At 53.4% G+C, this 21,983-nt stretch overlaps 1 protein-coding gene across 2 annotated transcripts in view; it reads right to left on the bottom strand.

Moving 5' to 3' along the window:
* The window catches only part of JAKMIP1 (janus kinase and microtubule interacting protein 1), a 151,146-nt gene that overhangs the window by 77,118 nt on the left and 52,045 nt on the right, over positions 1-21,983 (bottom strand). The window lies entirely within an intron of this gene.

Genomic DNA, 21,983 nt, shown 5'->3' with positions numbered 1-21,983 from the left:
TTGACAGGGGTGCCCTGACAAGCTAAGGGCTCTTCCAGCACACACATTCCTCTGGGGGATGCCGGGACCTTTTGGGTAAGGCTGCCCCCATGGCCCACTTGGCAAAGCCAAAGCCCTTAGAGCAAGGCCTGCAGCAGCAGCCAGGACCACTGCATACCGGATACCATGCCCATGTCACCTCACAGTAATCGGCACAACCACCCTCCAAGGTCGGTGACATTGCCCAGCATCACATCACACATGAGGAAACACACACAGGGGTTGAGTGCTAGAAGGTGACACAGCCCAAAAGAGGAAACGGTATCAACCAGTCAATGTGCACGACTGGATGTTGTGAGCTGGGATGGAACCCAGCCCCCAGCTCCGAGCCCGGCCCCGGCCCGGCCCCAGCGGCACTGCCCTGCAAGCCCACCTCTGGTCCCCTTTGCCCTGGCTCTGCCTGACTACTGTCTCCCATATGACAGACCACGCACGTGTTTTGTTACCTCTTTCTCCCCTACACTAGGCTGTGAGTTGCAAGCAAGCAGGCCTGGGTCTGTTTTGTTCCTCACTGTAGCCCCTATGCCTAGAACAGCCATGCATGCAAAAGCACTCCATAAATACCTGTTGAATGAGTTAATGAGTGAGTGGCAACAGAAAACAGTTAATGAAGCACTTAGAATGTGCCAAGTCCTATGATAGCAGCCTGGAGCAGGTAATCCTTGCAGCCCTGGTGACGATGGCATAGTTAGTAAGCCCATTTTAGGAATGAGGCAATTGAGGCACAGAGAGGTTAAATAAGCTACCTAAAGTCACAGAGCCCAGTAAGTGGTGGTAGGACTAGATCACTTGGGAGAAAATACAGTGAGAGGGGAACGTTCCAGCAGGAAGGAATGCCAGCCTTTGGACCTACAGCAGAAGAGAGAACCGGCAAGGAAGCCCATAAACAAGAAGCCTGTCAGCTGATGGGGAACGAGGAGAGCAGGGAAGCCAGGAGAAGAATCTGTTTCAGGTAGAAGGAAGGAGTTGAGGGGGCAGCTCCTCAGAGGCCAGGCTGAGGATGGGAAATGCCATCTGGTGCAGGACCAGGGGGTCAGCGGCCTCGGCAGGAGCTGCTTTGTGGGTGGGAGTCGGGGGTCAGGTGGGCAGATGTGGAAAGTGCGGACAGGGAGCGAAGCTGCAGTCGGTCTCACCAATGCCGGCATGACCGGCAAGCTGTAGACACTCAGCGGCCATGAACTAAAGTTAGTGGGACCTGCCAGCATGGGAAACTGGGATGTGCCCCAAACAGAACATTCCGGAAGGCAATGATGCAGGCCCGTCATACCCCTCTGCAGCAGCAGAGGGCACTGGTTCTCAACATGCCGGGAAAGATCATTCAGGGATAATCAACATCCCTGCTGATGGATTTCAGAAAGGAACACTGTCTTCAGATAAATATGGACTCCATTTGCTTTGATTTGACTTATTAGGGCTAATCCATAATCCATTCCTCGCTCCGCTGACCTGCCGCCTTTTACAACCAGAGCGGTTCTCAGAGATCAGCCCGGGCTTCACGCATCTTGCCCACCCCTGGTGAGCGGGAAGCCCTCTGCTGTACAGCGCCCAGGACGGGGGAGTTTTCTCCTTTTTATTCCATCCTCTGGACCAACGACACCTCTTCTAGGGGGAACACCCGATAAGAAACCAACCAGAGATACAGTCTGTATAAACACGGTGTTCTTCCCAACCACAGGGCGCTCAGCCATAAGGGACAGTTACATAAACTGCATAAAGCCATGGCCGCAAACTCCACGTGGCAGAAGGCGGACGTCTAGGGAGCAACAGGGCGCAGTGAAAAAACAAATACAATTTGTCAGGGCAATTTTCTGAACATTATGCATAGCTGTTCATTTTTTTAAACTGGCCACAAATATTTTGGGGGGACACGATGGTGAGGATTGGATAGCCACGCCTCCCAAATGTTAGCAGTGACTGCCTGCATGGTGTGATCATTGGTGACATCTTCTTTATGCTCTTCCAGATAAAGCAAAGTTTCTATTCCTAGGACAGCTTTACAGGAATCAACGAGGCCGGTTTTTCAAAGGCAGGCAAGCAAGTTTCAGAAGGCCCTCTGGGTCCTGCTGGGAAGGATGCAAGAAGGAAGAGGCAGCGAGGGGCCCCGCCCCGGGCACGGCCGGGTGCCGGTCAGGCTGCCTGACTCTCCCTGCACAGTCGCAAGTGGCTCTGTCTCCTCCTGACTCCCAGGGCTGCCCATAAGGAAGAGATGCTCCCAAGGGTGGGGGACATGGGTACACCCCCAGGACACAGCTGACCGTTCTGCAGGAAGACCATGTCACCCAGCCAAGGGCTGTCCCACAGGGCAAGGTGGATGTGGGGCTGACTCAGCTCATGCTCCCCTGGCTGGGTGGTTCTGAGAAAGTCACTCACGTTCTCCATGACCCGGTTTTCTCATGTGATTCATGGGACCCCTGGCAGTGTGACTGCACAAGTGCAAGGCCTGCCGAGGCCCACACCCATGATCTGCCAGGAGCCCAGGGGAGACAGTGCACAAAACAAAGCCAAATTCATCAGGGGTAATGCCAGCCTCCCAGTAATGTCGCCATGAAGGTCAAGGTGACACGTGCTGGGACTGGACACTGCTGCAGCCACGTGGCAAGGTGCGGCCCAGCTGGCGTCACAGAGTCACAGCTTGGCAGAGGCTCAGGCCATCCTGAAGGCCCGGTTCCTTTCCCAGCGGCCCCTCCCATGGCCACTGCAGATGCTGGGGAGGAAGGGGGTAAACGAAGCACATGGGCCTCGGAGGCAAAGCGCTGGCCCGAAACAACCCAGCAGGCCAGACACAGGCAGCCAAGCAGATGGTTCCTTGGGGAGGCCCTGGGGCAGCAGCGCCCCAGCCAGGAGCACAGCATGTGGGGAGGCGGCCCCCCAGGGGCATCTGGGGCACCACAGAACAGAGGCTGGTGCAGCCTCGAGGGCCGGTCCCAGGCTGCGCATTTTTACCAGAGCCCCCAAGGCCCCCTCGCCAGGCTTTCAAGACCCCAGAAACAGAAGGGCCAAAGGGCAGAGGCAGACAGGCACAGGCCAGGCCGGACCCCCGAGCAGAGGCCCTCCAGGGCAGCCCAGTCTCTCGCCCCAGCCATAGCACCCCGAAAGCTGTGTTTACACCGTCCTCAGTAGAACTGCAGCCCCCTTCTCCTGCTCTTGGTTTCACTGAGCAGCAATCTCAGCAGTCTGGTCTCTACTTTGCAGATGAGAAAACTGAGGTCCCAGGGGAAAGTGGCTCAGTATATGGAGTCACAAAGCTGGGACCTCCTGGTGAGAAGCCATCAAAGGCTTGACCACCTCTGAAGAAAGCCGAGCCTCTGGGGGCTTCAGGCCCGACTGCCTGCCAACCCCCCAACACTCCATCCTGGCACATGCCCAGCAGGTCACAGTACATTCAGCTCTCCATGGAGAAAACCACTCTCCCACCCCCTTTCAGGCCAACTTCCATTTCACCTCCTCCAGGAAGCCTCCCCTGGTGTCCTCCATGTTGGTCAGACACCTCCTCTGAGCTCCCACAACTGCAGGCTGAGGGCTACCCTGTAGTTTTCTTATCAATCAGCCCTTCACATGGAGGCCCTTGACTGCCATCTTTACAGGCCTCACCCCATGCCCAGCCCAAAGTCCAAGCTCGGTGTTTCCTGGATGAATGAATTCCAATGAGCTAACAACACCAAGCTTACTGGTCTCAACAGCCACCCTCAACATGTGCCAGGCCAGGGCCTCGATAAATGTGGACATGAAGGGACGCAGAAGGGTGTGATGCCCAAAGGCCTGGGCCAAGGCAAACTCAGGGCTGATGGTGGGTCCAGGCAGCTGGCCTCGCCAAGGCCACACCCGTGGCTGATCCTGCCCAAGCCTCTGAGTGCCACTCGGCCTCCCTATAGTCACCCCAAAGCTGCAGACCTCCATGAGGCCTCACCCGCAGGAGCAACAGCAGGCCTGCTCCGGCCTGAGGTGCACTTGGTGCTGCTGTGTGCCAGGAGTGCTCCTTTCTGAGCTCACAACGGCTGCATGCCGCGGGGCAGGTGGAGCAGCCCAGGGCCCACAGAGGGAGCCAGAAGAGGCGCCTTGAGGCGATGTGAGCGCTCAAGGCCATCCCCAGGGGCAGGGCCGGAGCCGACAGGTGCATTCCGGGGAGGCAGCACTGAGCACCTGGCCCCGTGCCAGCTCTGGGATGAACGGAGGACCAGCCAAGGTCCCAGCAGCCACAGAACCTTCCAGCTGCGGAGACAACTACAGAAATGAGTACATAAAATAACCATGGATGTAATTGGTGCTGGAAAGAACAAGTAAACAGGGTATTGTGATACCTTTATCAAATATCACCAAAGCCGCCGGCATGGGGAGGGAGGAAGGGCGCAAGCTTCCAGACCCCGCAGAGGTTGTAGACCACGGACAGGGTCAAGGTCAGCTGCACAGTTTGCAGCCCACTGCGAAATGGAAATGCAGGCCTTCCTGTTTGGAGATTATTCAGACTCTCTGGTGGCAACAGCAGAGCATTAAACAAGCGCGAGGCCATCTGCGTGCAGGGCGCTGTGTGCTGCACAGCGGTCCCCCCTGAAGCTGCCCTGCGTGGGTCACAGCACGGCTGAGGGCTGCGGGGCTGCAGTGGGCTCAGACTCGGGCTTGTGCACCCCTGGAACATAGAGGACAACGGCTCTACCCTTAGAGGGAGGGGAGGGTGAAATGGGTCCGTGCCCCCAACACAGGAAGCACTGAGGAGGCCTTGCTACTGTCCAGCTCGCCAGAAACTTCCCTGCCTCATTAAAGCACAGTTTGTTGGTGACGAGGTTTAGCAGTGAGCAGAAGGACGGGGACTTTGGTCTGAGGTTGACGGAGGCAAGGGCCAGAGCTTCGGTGGGAAGCATGTCCCCAGCAACACAGCTTGCCTTTTGGTGATGACGGCTATAGTGGGCTGGTGGTGCCCCCAAAAAGGTATGTCCACACTCCTGGAACCTGGTAATTTTCCTCAGGAAAAGGGTCTTTGCGGATGTCGTAAAGTTAAAGATCTTGAGGTGAGCTCATCCTGGATTAGGGTGGGCCCCACATCCCATGACAAGTATCCTTAAGAAGAGACGCACAGAAGAGACATGCCGAAGGGAAGGCGGTGGGAACAGACCAGAGATGGGGTGACACAGCCGCTGCTCAGGAGGCCAAGAACCCTGAACCAAGAGCCGCGGGAGCCAGAGTGGTGGGAGGGCACCTCCCCAGGACCCGCACAGCCAGCACGGCCCTGCGCACACCTTGCCTTTGACTCCTGGCCTCCAAAACCGAGACAGTACATTTCCATTGTTTTAAGGTCCCAGATCATGGAAATCCTTCATGGAAACCACAGGAAACAGGCACACAGGCAAGCAGGAGTAAACACTCCCGGAGCACGCTCGGCGCTCAGCTGAAGGGCTTCAGATAGGCAGCTCGGCCCCGCTTGGGGCTGTGCCAGCCCTCCCTCTCTCCGCGCTGCCCCGACCCAGTAACAGTGTAACGTGGCCCTTCTGAACATGGCAGGTTCACATCCCTTCCTGTTTGCCCTTCCACACACGGGAGGTGAGACAGGAAGGGGCCTCACCTCCAATCTGCAGGTGAAGACAGTGAGGCTCAGAAAACGAGCGTAAACTCCCCCCAGTTACCCAGTTATCCAGTGGCTGCTCTGGGATTCCAGCTCAGCTCCCTGCCTCCACCCCAGTGCAGCCTGTTACCTTTACAACAAGATTCACATACGCAGGCACAAAGCAAAGTCAGCTCCTAGAAGGCAACCAAGATCCAGTAACATCTCATCAACACAAGTTGCAGCCCAGCAAAGGGCCTTCTTGGCAACACTTCGCTCATTTCACCAAAAATTATCTGAAGACCCCAAAAGTCCCTTTGGCAAAAATACGAAGGCTGTGTATTTGTAGGGTCAAATCCTTTCTGTGAGCATGAAACAGTTTATCTCGAAAAATCTAGCCCCACTTTCTTTTAATAACAAACATTCATATTTAATTGGCCCTTAAAAAAAACTCTAAGTGCATGCCTTTGGTTTAAATAACTAAATCCAAAAAGATTGTGCTGACTTACAAAGCCCAGACTCTGTAATCTGTTCCTGGGGAATTTATTCTAAGGAAATCATTCCCTAAAGGAAAAAGGCCCAGGGCGGCTGAATAAAGGATGGCACTCCAGCCAACCACGCCGGGACCTGGGCAGAGCCCGCCGGCCTTGGGCAGAGCCCAGGGGAGACGGAGAGGGCGCTCTCCATCAGTCCACTCTGGGCGATTTCTAGGTTTCAGTTTGCATCCTGTGATCGCTGTAATGCTGTGTGTGCCATCAATAAACATAACGAAAGAGAAGGTGCTGGGCTGTCTTTTGAGCTCGAGCTGAAACACCAGTGTGAGGCCTGTGCCCCAAGCCAGCCTCTACCCCTGCCAGTAATTCCCTGCCATCCCCACTGTAGCGGGGGTTGTCGGAGTCCCTGCTGCCCAGCCCTGTTGGGCGGTTAAATGACTCAATGTTATTACAGCCGTTGGCACAGCAATGCTCAAAAATGCCAGCTGCTGCTTCATCACCATCATCACTCTGGATGCCTCCTGTGGGAGCTCCTTGCCCTATAAAATTGCACAGAGAGGTGGAGTTCCTTGCCCAAGGTCACACAGCTGATAGAGCCGAGGTTCTGGCTGACGCAGTCCATCGTTCTGCCCCTGTGCTCCTACCCTCTGCCTGCCCTCCGCTGACCCTCACATGTGCGGGTGAGGGTATGTGCCCTGGTCAAGAGGACTGGGGTGCGCCCAGCACCGGACCCTTCTCCTGCCATGGTGGCAGCCCAGCTCCAGCCGATGCTCAGCAGTGACTCGGAAGGACTGGACTAGAGATAGCAGAAGTGATTTCCATGTGAAATCCCCAATATTTATATGTTAGAAACTAACTCCAAAAAACGTTTTGTCAAAAATTGGGCAGTCCAAACCGAACTCAGTGTGTGCACTTGGGGGTGGGCTTGATCTAAGTGAGGGCATTTAAAACAGCCCAGGTGAAGGACTCTTTCCCAAGTGAGAGTGGATTTCCCTGGAGGTCATAAGGATCCCTGGGTTTTTTCATTTGTTTGATTTGATATTTCTCTAGATATCTTTTCTAAAGTATCTACAAAGACTCTGTGCTGCATCGTTAGCATGATAAACAATAAAGAATCTCTGTTGTTTTCGAAAGATGGTACTGAGAACCAGGAAATGGCAGAGGCCTCGTGAAGCAAAACCACGCGGCATGATAGAAAGTGAAGGGGTTCGAGCTGCGCAGCCGCCAAGCTGACTCAGGCGCCCCCGAGGCCAGCGCGGGCGGTGGGATGGGAGATACTTCGTTCTGTCTCATTTCACGTCACTGAGCTGTAGGTTCCTCACCTGCAGGATGTGGCCCAGCCCGTACATGTGAGGGTCAGCGGAGGGCAGGCAGGGGGTTAGGAGCGCAGGGGCACAATGATGGGCTCCATCAGCCGGAACCTCAGCTCTATCAGCTGTGTGACCTCAGGCAAGGAGCTTCACCTCCCTGTGCTCGGTCGCCTCACCTGAAAATGAAGCTAATAACAACCCCATGTTATTGGCGGAGGCCATGGGGATGACATGGCTCACTCTCTAACAGCGCCCAGAACATGGCCCAAACCACATCAAGCAAGAGGGAAGTGTTAACAATTATAATAATTAGCAGACTACAAAGTCCTTTAAACACAAGACGTCACTTGTTAACGTGACATGCATTTGGCAACGGGAAAGTCTCCGTGCCCTTCCCAATCTGCCCCTTCCTGCGCGTGGGGATTGCTCCATTCTGAATCCCACTCCTGCAATCCTCCTCTTTTGCTTTAATGCTGCTTGTTTGCGTCCTTCCCCGGAAAAGGAATCGCTCTGCTGGAGGGCACCGTGGGCAACCGTGGTGCCGCAGACAGGAGCTGTGACCACGCGGGTGGAGACCCGGCTTCTGAGGGGCCAACATCCCCCCACAGCCAGTGCAGTCCTCCCGCCCCTCGCGCACAGCCTACTACCTCACGGTTCGCATGCAGCGCGGGCATGTTCCCCCAGCCCAGCGCACCAGGGAACCCGGAAGAGGCTGCTTTGTGAAAGGCACACACACAGACAGGAAAAGGGAGAGAGCGAAGATTTCCACACCACACCCACCAAGAGTAAGACAGTAAATAATAATTCCCCTGACACTTAAAGAAGAATATTAACTTTTTTAGGAGACTTGCTTCTCCAATTACAGCAAATTCATAAGGCGCTTGCTGGCCAGCCTCCTTATATTGGAGCAAAACCGCCAGGGGTGGTTTAAAAAAAAAAGAAACCTTCCATAAAACTTAATAAATAAAATCAACCAAGTCAGGTTTTCCAAACACATATTCTGGACTTGGGGGTGCAGTGCTGTTGCAAAGATGAGGAGCAGGAGGCTCAGCTGCTCACGCATGGCCGGACCCCCACCGGTCCTCTCCCCATGCAGGAGCCTCCGCTGCTGGAAGGGAGCCGGCCGGGCCCGTGGCCCTGCGTGGGGGCAGAGCTGTGTGCCACACAAGGCCAGAGCAGGCCACCTGCAGCCAGGTCTAAGGCCCCGGGGTCCCACCACAGACCCCAGAATCTCGGTTCTGGCTGGCCATAGAGGTGATGACAGGACAGCCACCTGCCCCAGCACATTTGGGGCTGGGCTACCCAGGCACTGGTCCAAGCCCTCTCTGTGGCAGCCCGGTCCACACACTGGCTCGCTGACCCTCAGGGTCCAGCTGCCAAGCCTTGTCCCCCTCACCAGTTCTGAAGCGTCCCCTCCTGCCACCGCTCAACCCATCCTGCCAGGACCAGGGATCCCTGGTCTTCTGAGCCCACACACTGCCTTACCCAGGCTCCAGGGGCAGTAGGAGTGAGCTTCCCCACCATTCCCTGTGATGACCTGCAGGGGACAGTGCCCACAGCTCAGCAGCCAGCCCTCGGTGCCCTGCCCTGCTCTACGGCCTGGCCTGAGCAGTGGTGGCCCCTGTGGGCCTGCCTACCGTCCCCTACAATCTCAGGCATGTGCCTCTTCCTGCCACGCAGGGCCACGCAGCAGGCGAGCCCAACCCGACTCTTGTCTGCTGGCCAGCCTCGGCCCACCTCACCCCAGCTGAGCCCCAGAGCCACGCAGTGAAGGCAGGACAAAGGCCCTTCTCCCGATCTAGGAAGATGACGAAACTGAGACTGAGACACACACACTGAAGAGTCTCATCATTGGGTTTGCTGAAAAGCCAGGTATTCTGGAAGGAAAGGGGTAAGCCGAGGAGAAAGGGGCACAGGCTGTGCCCTGGAGCAGAGGCAACTGGGCAGCCAGCCCCAGGCTCCTGGCCGAGTCAGGCCCGTGGCCTCCCAGCACACTGGTAGGGACCCAACGGGAGAGTGGGTGTGACAGCATGTGGGAGGCCGTGGAGCATCCCAGAAACAGGGCTCTTCACTGTGTGATGAACAAATAGTGCAAAGGAAGACGAGGCCAGCCACAGGGTACAGGGAGGCTGGCACGCAGAGGCCCCGCGGGTCATTCCTCCTGGGGGAGAGACGGTCCTCGGTCCCAGACATGCAGCCACAGCTTCTCGTGAAAGTCCTTCCAATGAAAGGAAGGATCCCAGGGGGATCCCTGCTCCCCTGCGGTAGCCCCTCTACTGTAGAAAGCACCCTTATTTCAAGCCAGAAACAAACAAAATAGGGGCCTCTTTATACCTTCTGCTATTGCCTGCTCCATTCGGAAGCCACCCAGAAACGAGGGCATGCTGCCTCCCACACAGGGGACCCCTGTAGAGATTTGGGGATTCCAATCTTTTCTTCTCCATGAAACATGGCAGAGTAAGAGGGAGTGTTTATTGAGCACATACTGATACCAGGCACCACAATCAACCTTCTACAGGATGATCCCATCTAAGCCTCCCAGCAATGCTAGAACGCTAGTACCTATTACCCCACCTCATGGATGGAGAGATTGAGGCTCAAAGGCAGTAAGTAACTTGACATCAGTGTGCTTAGAAAAGCACCAGGCAGAGGTGGGTTCAAATCCAAGGTCAGTCCCTGCAATCTGGGGAAGGTTATCTGAGTTCTCTGGGCCTTGGTTTCCTCCTCTGTGAAATGGAGATCGTCCACCGTTACAAAGCTCCTGGGGAGCAGGTGCTCAGTCAGGGCAGCCCTCTGTGGGATGGGGCAGGGCAGCTTCCGTGGGTGTTTGTCCAAACGTGCGGACAGAGCTGAGGCTGTGTGCTGTGGAACGCGCCCCAAGGGGCACGGATGGAGTGGGGCAAGGGGAAAGTTTACTGGCCCCAGGTCTGGAACTGGCCTGGGAATTTGTCCCCACCATGGGAGACCCGTCTGGTGGTGCATGTGCTTCTTCAAAAGGAGAGGGGAGAGTGGCAGCATCGTCTACCATACAAACCCCAGCTGGGTGCCCCTGGGCAGGTGCCCTCCTGCACCCACCCTCCTGGGGTGCCACGCAAGCCCCTAGGTCTACTGGCCAGTCCTCCACACCACCCTCCCTGCCTCCTGCAGCCTGACCGCTTCAGAAGCTCCTATCAGCCTCCCTGATGCTCCTGCTCCCAGCCCATGCCCCCAGCCACCAAGGGCACCCCCTGAGGCACAGGTCAGCCCAAAGCCCACCCCTGAGCAGAATATAATCACAACAATAATAACAGATCAACCTGGTATGACTCTTTGCCTAGGGGAGGCCACACCACACAGTGAGATGCCTGCTCTAGCCCCTTGCCCCCTCTCCTACCACCCTGCCTACATGTCTGCTGACCTGCCGGGTCCTCCACTCCTTCTAACCCACCTTCTTCACCAGCCAAGCAAAGGGTCTGCCCAGAGCAGACGCTCAATGACGTAAGCCCCCCGCCTTGGACAAGTTTTCCTTTCACACCCACCCCCATGGAGTATCTTACAAAGTTCAGACATAAGGACACATGAGATCTTTCAAGGGATGAGGGTTTCCTGAGCCCCTGGTAAAAATAATCGCCCATTCCATGAAGCCAAGTATAACTACCTAAGAATTGGCTTGTGTGTAGACAGAGAGGTTAGTGCCCGGTGATGGGCTTGGCTCACCTACCAGTTGGTTCCTCTCCATGCCAGCAGGGCACCCTTGATACTTGTGGCCCATGGCCAAATGACAAGATAGCACTACAGACTTTGGGTCCTGCTCTTGGCCAAACAAAGCTGTGCGAGAGGAGCTCAGCCATTGGACATGTTGTTCTGTCATTTGTTTAGCACAAGTTTACTGCATGCCTCCTACATGCAGGCACCGTGCTGGGCATGGAGACTGCAGCACTGAGCTGCCCTTGTGATGCTGGCGGCCTCTCCTTCCCTAAGCTTCTTCCTCTCAGAATCCTGCACATGTGCTCTTTTCAACCTCTCCATACGTAGATCAGAAGGAAGCCTTCCCTTTGCATCCTAAATACAGCCCCAGGAGGGGACGTGAGATTTCTCTGAGGGCCACCACTCTTCCATCTCTAGAAGTATTATGAGGTCAGAACAGCCCTGCTTTCTCTGGCTGCGCTGTCTGCCATGGTCACATGTCCTCATCATCCCAGTCACAGAATAAGCACGGTCATCTCTGAAGCTCAGAGCCACATGGAGGGCTGAAGCTGACACAGCAGCAGGTGCACAGTAAGGACACTGCCTTCAGCAAAGAGCCAGGAGTGCCCAAGAACCTTTGAACAGCCTCCATCTCCTTGTTCTAGAACATCCATCTCGGTATGTCCTAAAGCAGGAAAGTGCAGCCATGTTCAGGTAAAGGAGCTCTATATTCAGCAGACTCTGGAATTCCAGGCCTTATGGCCAGGGAAGCACAGAGCCCAGGTCTGAACTCGTGATGCCACCCACACAGACCCCAAAACAATCTCACTGAAACCCCAGTTACCTGCCCCACGGCTGCTTTGGGAAAGTCCCACCCAGTACATATGTGGGGTGGGTGCTACCCAGGAGCAAGAAGGGGGCAGAGAAGGAAGGAAAAAAAACAGGGGAGTAAGGGATGGAAGTAAGGAGGGAAGGAGGACACAGATTTAATTGAACTTAATTCTGGTCTAGCATGAAAGGAGCTTGGAAGTCATCACTCCCATCCCTACAGTAAGAATAAAGCTGAACAAACTGTAAATCAGTAACTTTTCTTATATCCATCAGAGACCTGAGATCACGATGCAAATACTGCTGCAAAATGTGGAGAGCCAGACAGACAGACACAGAGAATAACAACCTACAAGAGTAGAAACCTCCATGGGAACCACCTCAGATTCCCTTTACCAAGGACCTCCTGCCTAACTTTCAGCAACAAGAAAAATTACAAGGCATACTAAAAGGCAAAACACCCAGTTTGGAGAGACAGAGCAAGCAGCAGAACCAGACTGATGGGGCAGTGATGTGGGAATTATCAGACCAGGACTTTAAAATGACTATGGTTAATATGCTAAGGGCTCTAATGGAGAAAGTAGACAACATGCAAGAACAGATATGGCTGATGGGAGCAGAGACGGAAGGTCTAATAAAAGACCAGAAAGAAACACTAGAGATCAAAACCAATAACAAAAACTGAAGAATGCCTTTAGTGGGCTCATTAGAGGACTGGACACAGCTGAGGAAAAAAACCAGTGAGTCTGAAGACTTTCCAAACTGAATGAACAGCAACGGAAGAAAAGCCTGATATAGAACATGTGGGACAATTATAAAAGGTGTAACATATGTATAATGGGAATACCAGAAAGAGAAGTGAGAAAGGAACAGAAGAAATATTGGAAGGATAATGTCTGAGAATCTTCAAAAATTAATGTCAGACACCAACCACAGATTTAGGAAGCTCACAGAACACCAAGCAGGATAAATGCCAAAACACCACACTTACACAAATCATATTCAAACTGCAGAAAATCAAAGATAAATAACACAATTTTGAAAAAAAGCCAGTGGGAGCAGAGAGAACATCTTACCAATAGAGGAACAAAGATAATAATTATATCAGACTTCTCTTCAGAAACCATGTGAGCAAGAAAAGAGGAGTAGAACTTAAAGCACTGAGAGCAAAACAAGGGGAGGTGTGAGAATGCAAAATGAGAGGGAGGAAAGCAAACAATACCCCATGAAAAAACACAATGTGAAACTCCGAGGTGTCTACCCGCCACCAGGGGCAGCCTCTCCTCTGTCTCTGCAGGGTCCCTGTACTTTCGCTTTGCTAGATACAAAACCCTTTGAGGCTTTAACTCTCTATCTAAAGTCTCTCAACTGAATTCTTTCCTTCACAACGACAAGCACCAAGGAATTCCACATTCCACTGCCCAGGAACCAACAGTCTTGCTGAAGGCAGCATGGCCAAAAAAACCTTCCATTTGAAAAAAAAAAACATAGTATCTGCAAAATGCAATAAAGCAAAGTGCAATACAATGAGGCACACCTGTACAACTGATATGCTTGGGAAGGAGAGAGGCGTGGAAACACACAAAATGCTCAGCTGAAACTATAGAAGGCAGAAAAGCACGGGAAGACAGAAATAGGAACAAAGAGCAGGACGACAGAAAAGTAACAAATTCTGTAGGTATTAACCCAACTCTCTCGAGAATCACTTTAAATGTCAATGGTCTAAATGCACCAATTAAAAGACAGAGACTGTCAGAGAGGATCAAAAAACAAGACTCAACCATATGTTGTCTACAAGAAAGCGCTGAACTTCAGGACCTGTATGCAAAGAGCCAGCCAACTTCTGAACGTTCCTAGCAACCAAAGGAAATGACAGCACAAATCAATTCCCAGCCACTGTTAATCTGCCAATGTTGACACAACCTCTAACCTACAGCCAAAAGAACAAACTCGGCCCTTTTCAAATTACAGAAAGATCTTCATAATACAGTCAGTAAGATAAAAATTACATTATGCAAATGACACTCAAGGAGAGCATTAGGAAATGTGACCCAAAGAACAAAAAAAAATCATCATGATGAATCTAAATTAAAATCACAAGAAAAGACAAAGCCCTTGCCAGTAAGAATGGTGAAGTTTGCAAGGCAGGAGCTCCCAGCGGATGCTCCTGAGCATTTGCTCAGCAGGCTCCAGGCCCTCTGCCAGCATCGCCTGTGACTCTGCCCACAGCTTCTTTGTAAGGCTTAGAAGACGCATAACATGAAGATTGCATTTCCATATGAAAAAGTCTATAATAGGTACTCCATCTTACTTATCTTTCCAAGAAAGGAAGGGTGAGCAAGAGACAGACAGGGCCAGTGTGAAACCTAACTCCTTAAAAAAGTAAGTCGTCAATGAAATTACTCCTCCCCTCCATGTTGTCAACAGGCTCCTTTACCCTTTGAATTCTGTTCCTTCTGTGGGTCTCTTTCCCAGCCACAGTATCAATGCCTAGCAGTGACAGGGCAGGGGTGAGAAGTGGTTGGGTGGCCAGTCATGTTCTCTAGAGTTTCTTGCAGAGCTAAGGTTCTGGGGATAACTAAAAAGGTGTAACATATATGTAATGGGAATACCAGAAGGAGAAGAGAGAAAGGAACAGAAGAAATACTTGAGGGATAATGTCTGAGTATTACTCTCCAATCCCCTGCTCCTCTGGAAGTGGGGTCCCTGTGTGCTCAACAAATCCCCCCATGCTTCCTCTATTTTTTAGATGGCCTTGCAGTAGGTGAGGGAGTCACGTGACTAGCCCTGGCCAATGATGTACAAACAGCATGACGTGTCACTTCTGGGCTGAGCCCAGGTGACTCCCCTTTGGTCTTTCTGGGTACAGGGACCTTAGAAGCCACTGTTGAGATGGTAGCAAGACCAGCTGGGGAGGGCTGGATCCCTGAACCACCTACTGGAGGAGAGCCCAGTGGCCTCACCAGAGCATGAACTGCCCTTGCAGGGTCTTTGCTATTGCAGCAGGGCCACACCCTTCCTGGAATGCTCCTCCCCTTCTTCTCACCTGTCCATCTTCTTCAAAATTCAGCTTGGCACCACCTCCTCTGGGAGGTTTTGTCTGGTGCTACTTCCTACCTCCAGGCTGGGTGAGGGCTTCCCTGAATGCCCACAACCCCCCAAGCCTCCCTTCCTCACCAACTGAGCCATGTTGGCACCACCTTTCTGCCCACCAGACCAGGCACTCATGTTTGCCTCAACCTCCCGAGAGCCTCACTTAGTACCCGTCCCCCAGTGAAACCAGCCGGCAAGTGCCTGTGAAATGGACACTCACACATGCACACAGAGACAGAGCAAAGCCCTCCTCCATGCACACAAACAATGCCAGCCACTGCACAAGGCCTGGGGATACGGTGGTGACCCCACCCAGGTCATGCCCTCCCCTCCTCCCACCAGATCCTCCGCCCAGCAGGGGAGAGGTGCTGTGTCCGTAATCACAGCCCGTAGTGGGCACCCAGAGGCAGGAGAGGTGCCTTCTAGCGGGGGCACTCGAAGGAGGATGCGTGTGAGCGGGCCGCAGCCGGACCCTAGGACTAGCCAGGACAAAAGACAGAGCCCCTCTGTTTGGAGTTTGGGGGCTGGGCCAGGGCTGCTGGGTCTCCTTGGGGACTACTGCTCCCCCTCCTCAAGCTGTGGGATGTGCCAGGAGCCAGCCCAGACCACCCCAGGATGGGCACTTCCCCGGCCCAGCCTGGCCCCCCTCCACGGAGCCACGATGCACAGGGCGCATCAGAGTAAACTCATCCGGCTGCCCTCTGCTCACAGTGTCAACTGTCAATCCTTCTGAGAAGTCATTCGGCCCCATTTTACACAGGAGAACACAGAGGCCCCGAGAGCCACAGCCAGCCTGGACTTGAACTCAAACCCTGAGAGTCCGGTCCACGGGTTCTTCCTGAACCACTCACTGCCTACTAGCACAGCTGTAGCTCACAGGGAAGTTCATACAGACATTTTCAAATTATCAGCTAACACTCTGGCAGAGACTGGTGTCGTGGGAATTAAGAAATGGTGGGGGTGGGATCCCATGGCGAACAGCCAGCCCTTAACACTTCCGGGAGCGCTCTGACTGCCACAGGCAGCCACGGATGATTCACATTCTGGTCCATTTAAACCAGGTCACCACGAGAGTATTTCAGCACTTTGGAAGTCCTATTTCAGCACCAGAGACAGTGTTGCCCTCGGGGAGCAGGAAGGAGGCAGCACCGATAGGGACCCATTAGAATGTGCTGGGTGTCCGTCCGCACAGGACCATCTGTTGAACCCTCTGAAGGTCCTGAGAGGGAGGCCTGGTCCTCCGCACTTGGTAATGAGCCTGCTGCAGCAGAGGGACTCAGCCACTGCCCACGCTGCACAGCCACACAGCCCTGCCGTTGCCCTGCTCAGGGAGCCCTTTCTCGTGGGCTTTTCTGATGGTTGATGGTGTGATTACTACTAGTCAGGAGCCAAACTAACATAATCTAGATTTCCAATGAATGGCCTGCCCAGAAAAAACTAAGCCAGTGAGGTCCCGCGATTCCAGGGGTGGATGGGAACCCCAAGACAGCAGGCCCTGCCTGTGCTCAGGAGGCGCTTGCAGGTACCACACAGAAATCAAACAACAGCACCTGGCCACAGGGCAACTCACAATATACCAGGCACCTAGCAGAAAACTGGATCTAACAAGCTCAGAGAACTCCATGACTACCCCCATTGCACGGAGTGGGAAACTGAGGCTCGTGGCAGTGAGGTGGGGAGCCAAGCTCCCTCCACACCAGCCTGACTCCACGGCCTGTCCCCTCCAGGCCTCCTCTGCTCCACGATTCGGGGGACCCTCCGGGTTCCCCCGGGGTAGGTGGCCGACTCCTCCCACACGCTGTTGTTCACAGCAAAGAGCCACCTGTTGCTTTGCCTTACGTCACCTCCTCTGCCAGTCGCCAGAATACAGCCACCTGTGTCTCTGCGCCTCCACAGGGCTTCACAGGTCTGTCTTCTCAGTGCCCATGCAGGTCAGCTGAACCTAAGCAGCTGGCATCGGCGTGCTGTCCTGCCAGGGCCCAGATCGGGTGTCCCTGCACGCTCCATCCTCTCTGGAATTCCGGAAATTCACGAGGCTCTGCCCTGTGGAAGCTTAACTGTCACACTGCTGCAGCTCCTGCAAAGCGCCTCACCCGCCAGGCGACAGCACGTGCCGGAGCCCCTGCCAGCCCTGTGCCCCAGGAAAACAGGCAACTGTGACGGGCTCAAAGACTCGGGATGGCAGCACCTCGAAATACATACTCTCATCACCCTGAGTAATGACTCCACAGGGGCCCAGATGTGCCATCCTCAACTGAGGAGGCAAGGAAGCTCAAACTCCCTGCCCCAGACTCCCTCAGAGCTCCGCAGGATTCTGCATGGGACTTACGTCCCATCATTCATCCAGTTCACTCATTCAGACAAGATCGGCCCATCTGCTGGAGTGCGCCTGGCAGGTGTGGGCGCCCTGGTGCTCTTGGGGTCTGGCCATCACCTCTGCTCAGGTGGGGCTGCAGCCAGTTCCGGTGCAGGGGCTTCCGACCGCCCTGCTGGTGGGCAACTGCAGGGGGTCATTCTGGGGACAAGCCTAAGGCCCGGCTGAGACCCTGCCCTTCCACCTGCCAACCACACCATCAGGACTTCCCTGTGTCACATCCTTCCGTTTAAAGTAGCCCAACAGAGTGGCTTTTGTATCTGCAGCTGAGCACAGATGGAAACTGGGTGTCCCAGAAACCTGAGCTGAAACTAAAGAGAGACACACAAAACAATTTTAATGACAACAGAAGACATGACGCTTTGTTCTTGCTCCCAACAGTAGGCCCTACCCACACCCACACTCCACTGAAGGGACTTCACATTCTAGAACCTCGGAGTGGCGGTGGGCGGAGCGTTCCCCAAGGCTGCCTCTGGCACCAGACCGCGCCAGAACCAGGGCCCTACCCTCTGCTAGCTGTGTGTCCCTAGCCAGGCAGCTTGTCCTCTCCAGGCTTCAGTTTCTCCACCTGGAAAAATGATACCTACCTCACAGGGTTGCAGTGTTTTGAGTACAGCATGAGTTGTATTAACTTATTAATATTTTAATTACTAATTGATATTGTTAATATTAATGTATATTAACAATTAATAAGTATTACATGCTTACTGTGGAATATTTGGAGAAGACAGATAAAGAAGAAATTAAAACCCGCTTACTTCCTATCTTTCCAGGAGCAGTGGGGGACAATTTATTAATTATTAACTATGAATCATTTCATTAGTTAATAGTAATAGTTAATACTGATTAACACACACCTGCACCTATGTGCATACAGCACAGCAAAGGCAGGCCTGCTCTTCTCTGGACGCCTCTGATACATGGGCACATGCCCCCTCCCCAACTTTAACCTGATTTGGGGGGTTTTCAATGGCTCCTGCTGGGGGCAGAGATCAGGATGATGCTTCCACACACTGAGGAATGCCAAAGACCGCCAGTAAAGCCCCAGAAGCTGGCAGAGAGGCGGGACCTTATGGCCTGGGAGAAACCAGCCCTGCCAACACAGATGTCAGACTTCCAGCCTCCGGAACCGGGAGAGAATCAGTGTCTGTTGTGTAAGTTCCCAGTCAGCGGCACCTTCCCGCAGCAGCCCTAAGAAATGAATACAATGTATTTATTAAGAACTGGGAACAACATAGGAAATGCTGTCCCAATTTTTTTAAGGGAACCATGCCATACACACGCATGCACACACACACACAGAGAGAGAAGAGACTGGCTGGGAGGAGAACCAAGCCTTAGAAGAGCCCACCCGCCCCCTCTGGGTGTCCCCTACGGTTCTTTATTCCTGTCTTTTTGTGGGGAGGAGGTGCTATCACAGTTGCGTGATAGATATCCTTCCACAAACAGCACAGCGTATGTCTGATGACTTCATGCCATTGACTGCCAAGCAGAGTAGCTGGCTGAGCTGCAGGGATGCGTGCCAGCTGCCCCCTGAAGGGCTGTCCCACAGGCCGTCACTTCAGGGTGCGCCAAGTGCCTATTTTGCTAATCCCAGGCTTTACAGACTCGGTCCCCTGGGCCCACTTGATGCTAGCCCCATGGGGGTAGATGGGTCTTTCTGCTGGGCCAGACACGTCCACTTGCCGAATAACAGCGGAACCTGGTGCCAGGACCCCTTTGTGGACCTCTGTCCCCACTGGAGGGGATGAGGTTCTTGGAGGGGAGAGGAAGTAAGTGACTTGAAATCTTGTTATGTGTCTTCTCAAAATCTTCCAACTTTACAAAATGAACATGCAATGCTTCTGCATATGAAGGAGATAAAAGAGTGCCCCAGGCAACGTGGTAGAAAAGCATCTCTGGCATCTGCTAGTATCCTTTGGGTATCAAGAAAATGCAATTAAGAAGGAATTGCAGTACGATAATTAACGTCCCAAAGTCAAAGGCAGGCACCTACCAGAGTGCCTATGCTAAGCACCTCAGCTCAGGGCCAGGAATGCAGTAAGCACTCAGAGAGTCCTTTCCTCCCCACCCTTTACAGAATCAGAAACTGGGCTTCCAAGAGGGAAGAACACTTCCCCAAGACCCCTGAGCTGAGCAATGCGGGGGCCAGGTCTGTGGGACCCATAACCCCAGCACAGAGCCAGCACCCAGTGCTGGGCACCACAGTGAGGGGAACATTCAAGAATCACATCGCAGAGGACGAGGGAGAGCTGCCAGCATCAAACATGCTAAAGGAAACCCTTCCCAAGGGACTCCTTTATAAAACAAACACCCACCACACCCCTCAGCACCCCTCCGTAAAACCAGGGCTCCTGCTCCCCAGGGCCTGGCCTAATGAACCCCCGTCCCCAGCCCAGATCCGGGAGATGTTCCTTCCTCTTAGCTCATTCGGTTTTCCCATGACCTCACCCACAGAAGCAGGTGAACAGAGAGCTAGACCTGCACTGAGTGGAAAGTGCCCCAGGACACCGATGCCGAGGAAGGCCCCATGGGCTGTGGGCTCCTCCACGACCTTGACGACCACTGAGCAGCCCGGCGGGAGAAGTGTTCATGGGGAACCTGCTCTGGGCCCTGGAAAGGGAACATTCTGTGCTCAGGCATCTAGAGGAGTTTATGCTTTGTAATAGTACTAACCGGTTTTACCCTTCATTTTAAGAATCAGGCACACCCCATCAAGACAGTTGGGAAAACATGGTCAAGGAAAGGGAGAAAAAGCCGCTTCTCTCACATCCCACTGTCCCATGCCGCAGTGCCCTGAACATCTGCTCGCTCCCTTCTCATGTTTCCCCACGTAGACTTTTCTTACATATCAGACTCATCTCATGTCTGCTGGTCACCTTCTATCCTCTCTTCTCCACTTCACACAAAACGAGTTATTTTGCAAGATACTCTGAAGAGTGGTGGAGCCACACTGCCTCCGTCATTCCCTGCTTTGTGGCATTTCAGGTATTTCCATGCTTCCTTGCTGAAGGGAGCTGCAGTGGACGTCCCTTTGCAGGGACTTCTGTGCACATTTAGAATTCCTCCCTTCCCAGGGGTCACTGGCCAAACACAGCAGCCTTTCAAAGGGGCTTGTCCCAGGTAGACCTGCACAGGCCAGGTTAGCAGGCCCAGCCTGGTGTCTGTGTATTAATAAGGTAGTTTCTCATATCTGGCTTTTCCTGAGCCTAGAGCTTTTTAAGTGACTTTTTTTTCACCTTTGAGCAGAGCATTGCATGGATTTGTCATGCAATAACATTTCCAAGTAGACTCAGCCATTCTAAAAAGCTGTATCTTTTCATTTTGTTTCATATTACTGGTAAATTTGTAAGCTGACATATCTGCAGTCCAATCTTGAATCCTGGGACTATATTCAGTGTCTTGCTCTCCACTGCGCTCAGCCTTAGGAGACAGCTGGGGGTCAAATGGCCTCGGAGTCCACTGCTGCTCCTCCCACTTGCAGCTGCCATGAGGGTCCCACGAGACAAAGATGGGAAGCCCCCAGCACATGGCCTGGCCACCAGCAGTGCTCTATCTACAGCGGCAGATGGAATAGGACTGACCCACCAAATGATATGATCATCTACAGCCTGGCACTGTCTCCAAGGTTTCTGAGAAACGACAAATGCTGTGGTGGGATTTTCAATGACCTCGGACATTACAGCTGACCCTCACCTCGGACATTATAGTAGACCCACCTGGAAGAGACAGAGCTCAGCCTAGAGTCCTGGTTCCCCTCAGTCCAGCACTGTGTGTGTGCGCGTGTGTGGCATTTGTGTGTGTGTATGTGGCCGCTTGTCTCTGAACACGCTATCAACAGAAAGAGAAAAACTACTGATGCCTTCTGGAGGCAGCCTGGTGGACCCTGGGAGACTCAGGTTCCACACCCGCTCTGGCTCTGTCTAGCGGTGTGACTTTGGGAAAGTTATGTAACCTCTCTGAGCCTCAGTTTCCCATCTAAAGTAGAGACCACCAGAGCCCACCCTGAGAGGCTTAGGCAAACTAGCCTGTGAAAACACTCTTCACAGTGCCTGATGCCTGGAAGGTCTGCAGAAAAGATGAAGCCATTTTTGTTCTGCCTTTATTTCCTTTACATACATTCTGAAAGCTTTCTGAACAGGCTTGGAGGCTATGTGTCTTCCTGACCGACTCTTGGTCAGCTCTTGGACTTGGGGGGCCTCCTCCTGCCATCACCAGAGCCTCAAGGCTCAGCTCCCACAGGCTCTCCCGGGCCCATCTCTGCACTCTGATAAGAGTGACCAGGAATTTAAGGATTAAAGATGGCGGCATGAGAGGTGAGACAGAGGCCTCCTCCTAAAACCGCATATAATACAAAAATATAATTAATGCAACTAATCCTGAAAGAGCAACAGGAAAGAGGGTTGCACCAGACTGCATACACCTGGAGAAAAGAATACCCTGACGAAACAGGGTAATGTACCATAGCTGTGGCCCAGTGGGACCCGAGCCCCTCCCCCACCCCAGCTCTCAGGCGGGAGGAAGAGAAACAGAGCAGGGAGGGAGTGGAGGCCTGGAACTGCTGAACACCTAGCTCTGGAGATCTGCTCCGGGAGCACAAACCTACATTGCATGGTGCTCTGGTGAATAGGGGGGTTGGAAAGCTA

This window comes from Manis pentadactyla, chromosome 5, assembly GCF_030020395.1.
Source record: "Manis pentadactyla isolate mManPen7 chromosome 5, mManPen7.hap1, whole genome shotgun sequence".
Classification (NCBI taxonomy): Eukaryota; Metazoa; Chordata; class Mammalia; order Pholidota; family Manidae; genus Manis; species Manis pentadactyla.
The sequence above is the reverse complement of the archived record's forward strand: the minus strand, read 5'-3'. Positions and strand labels throughout refer to the sequence as shown.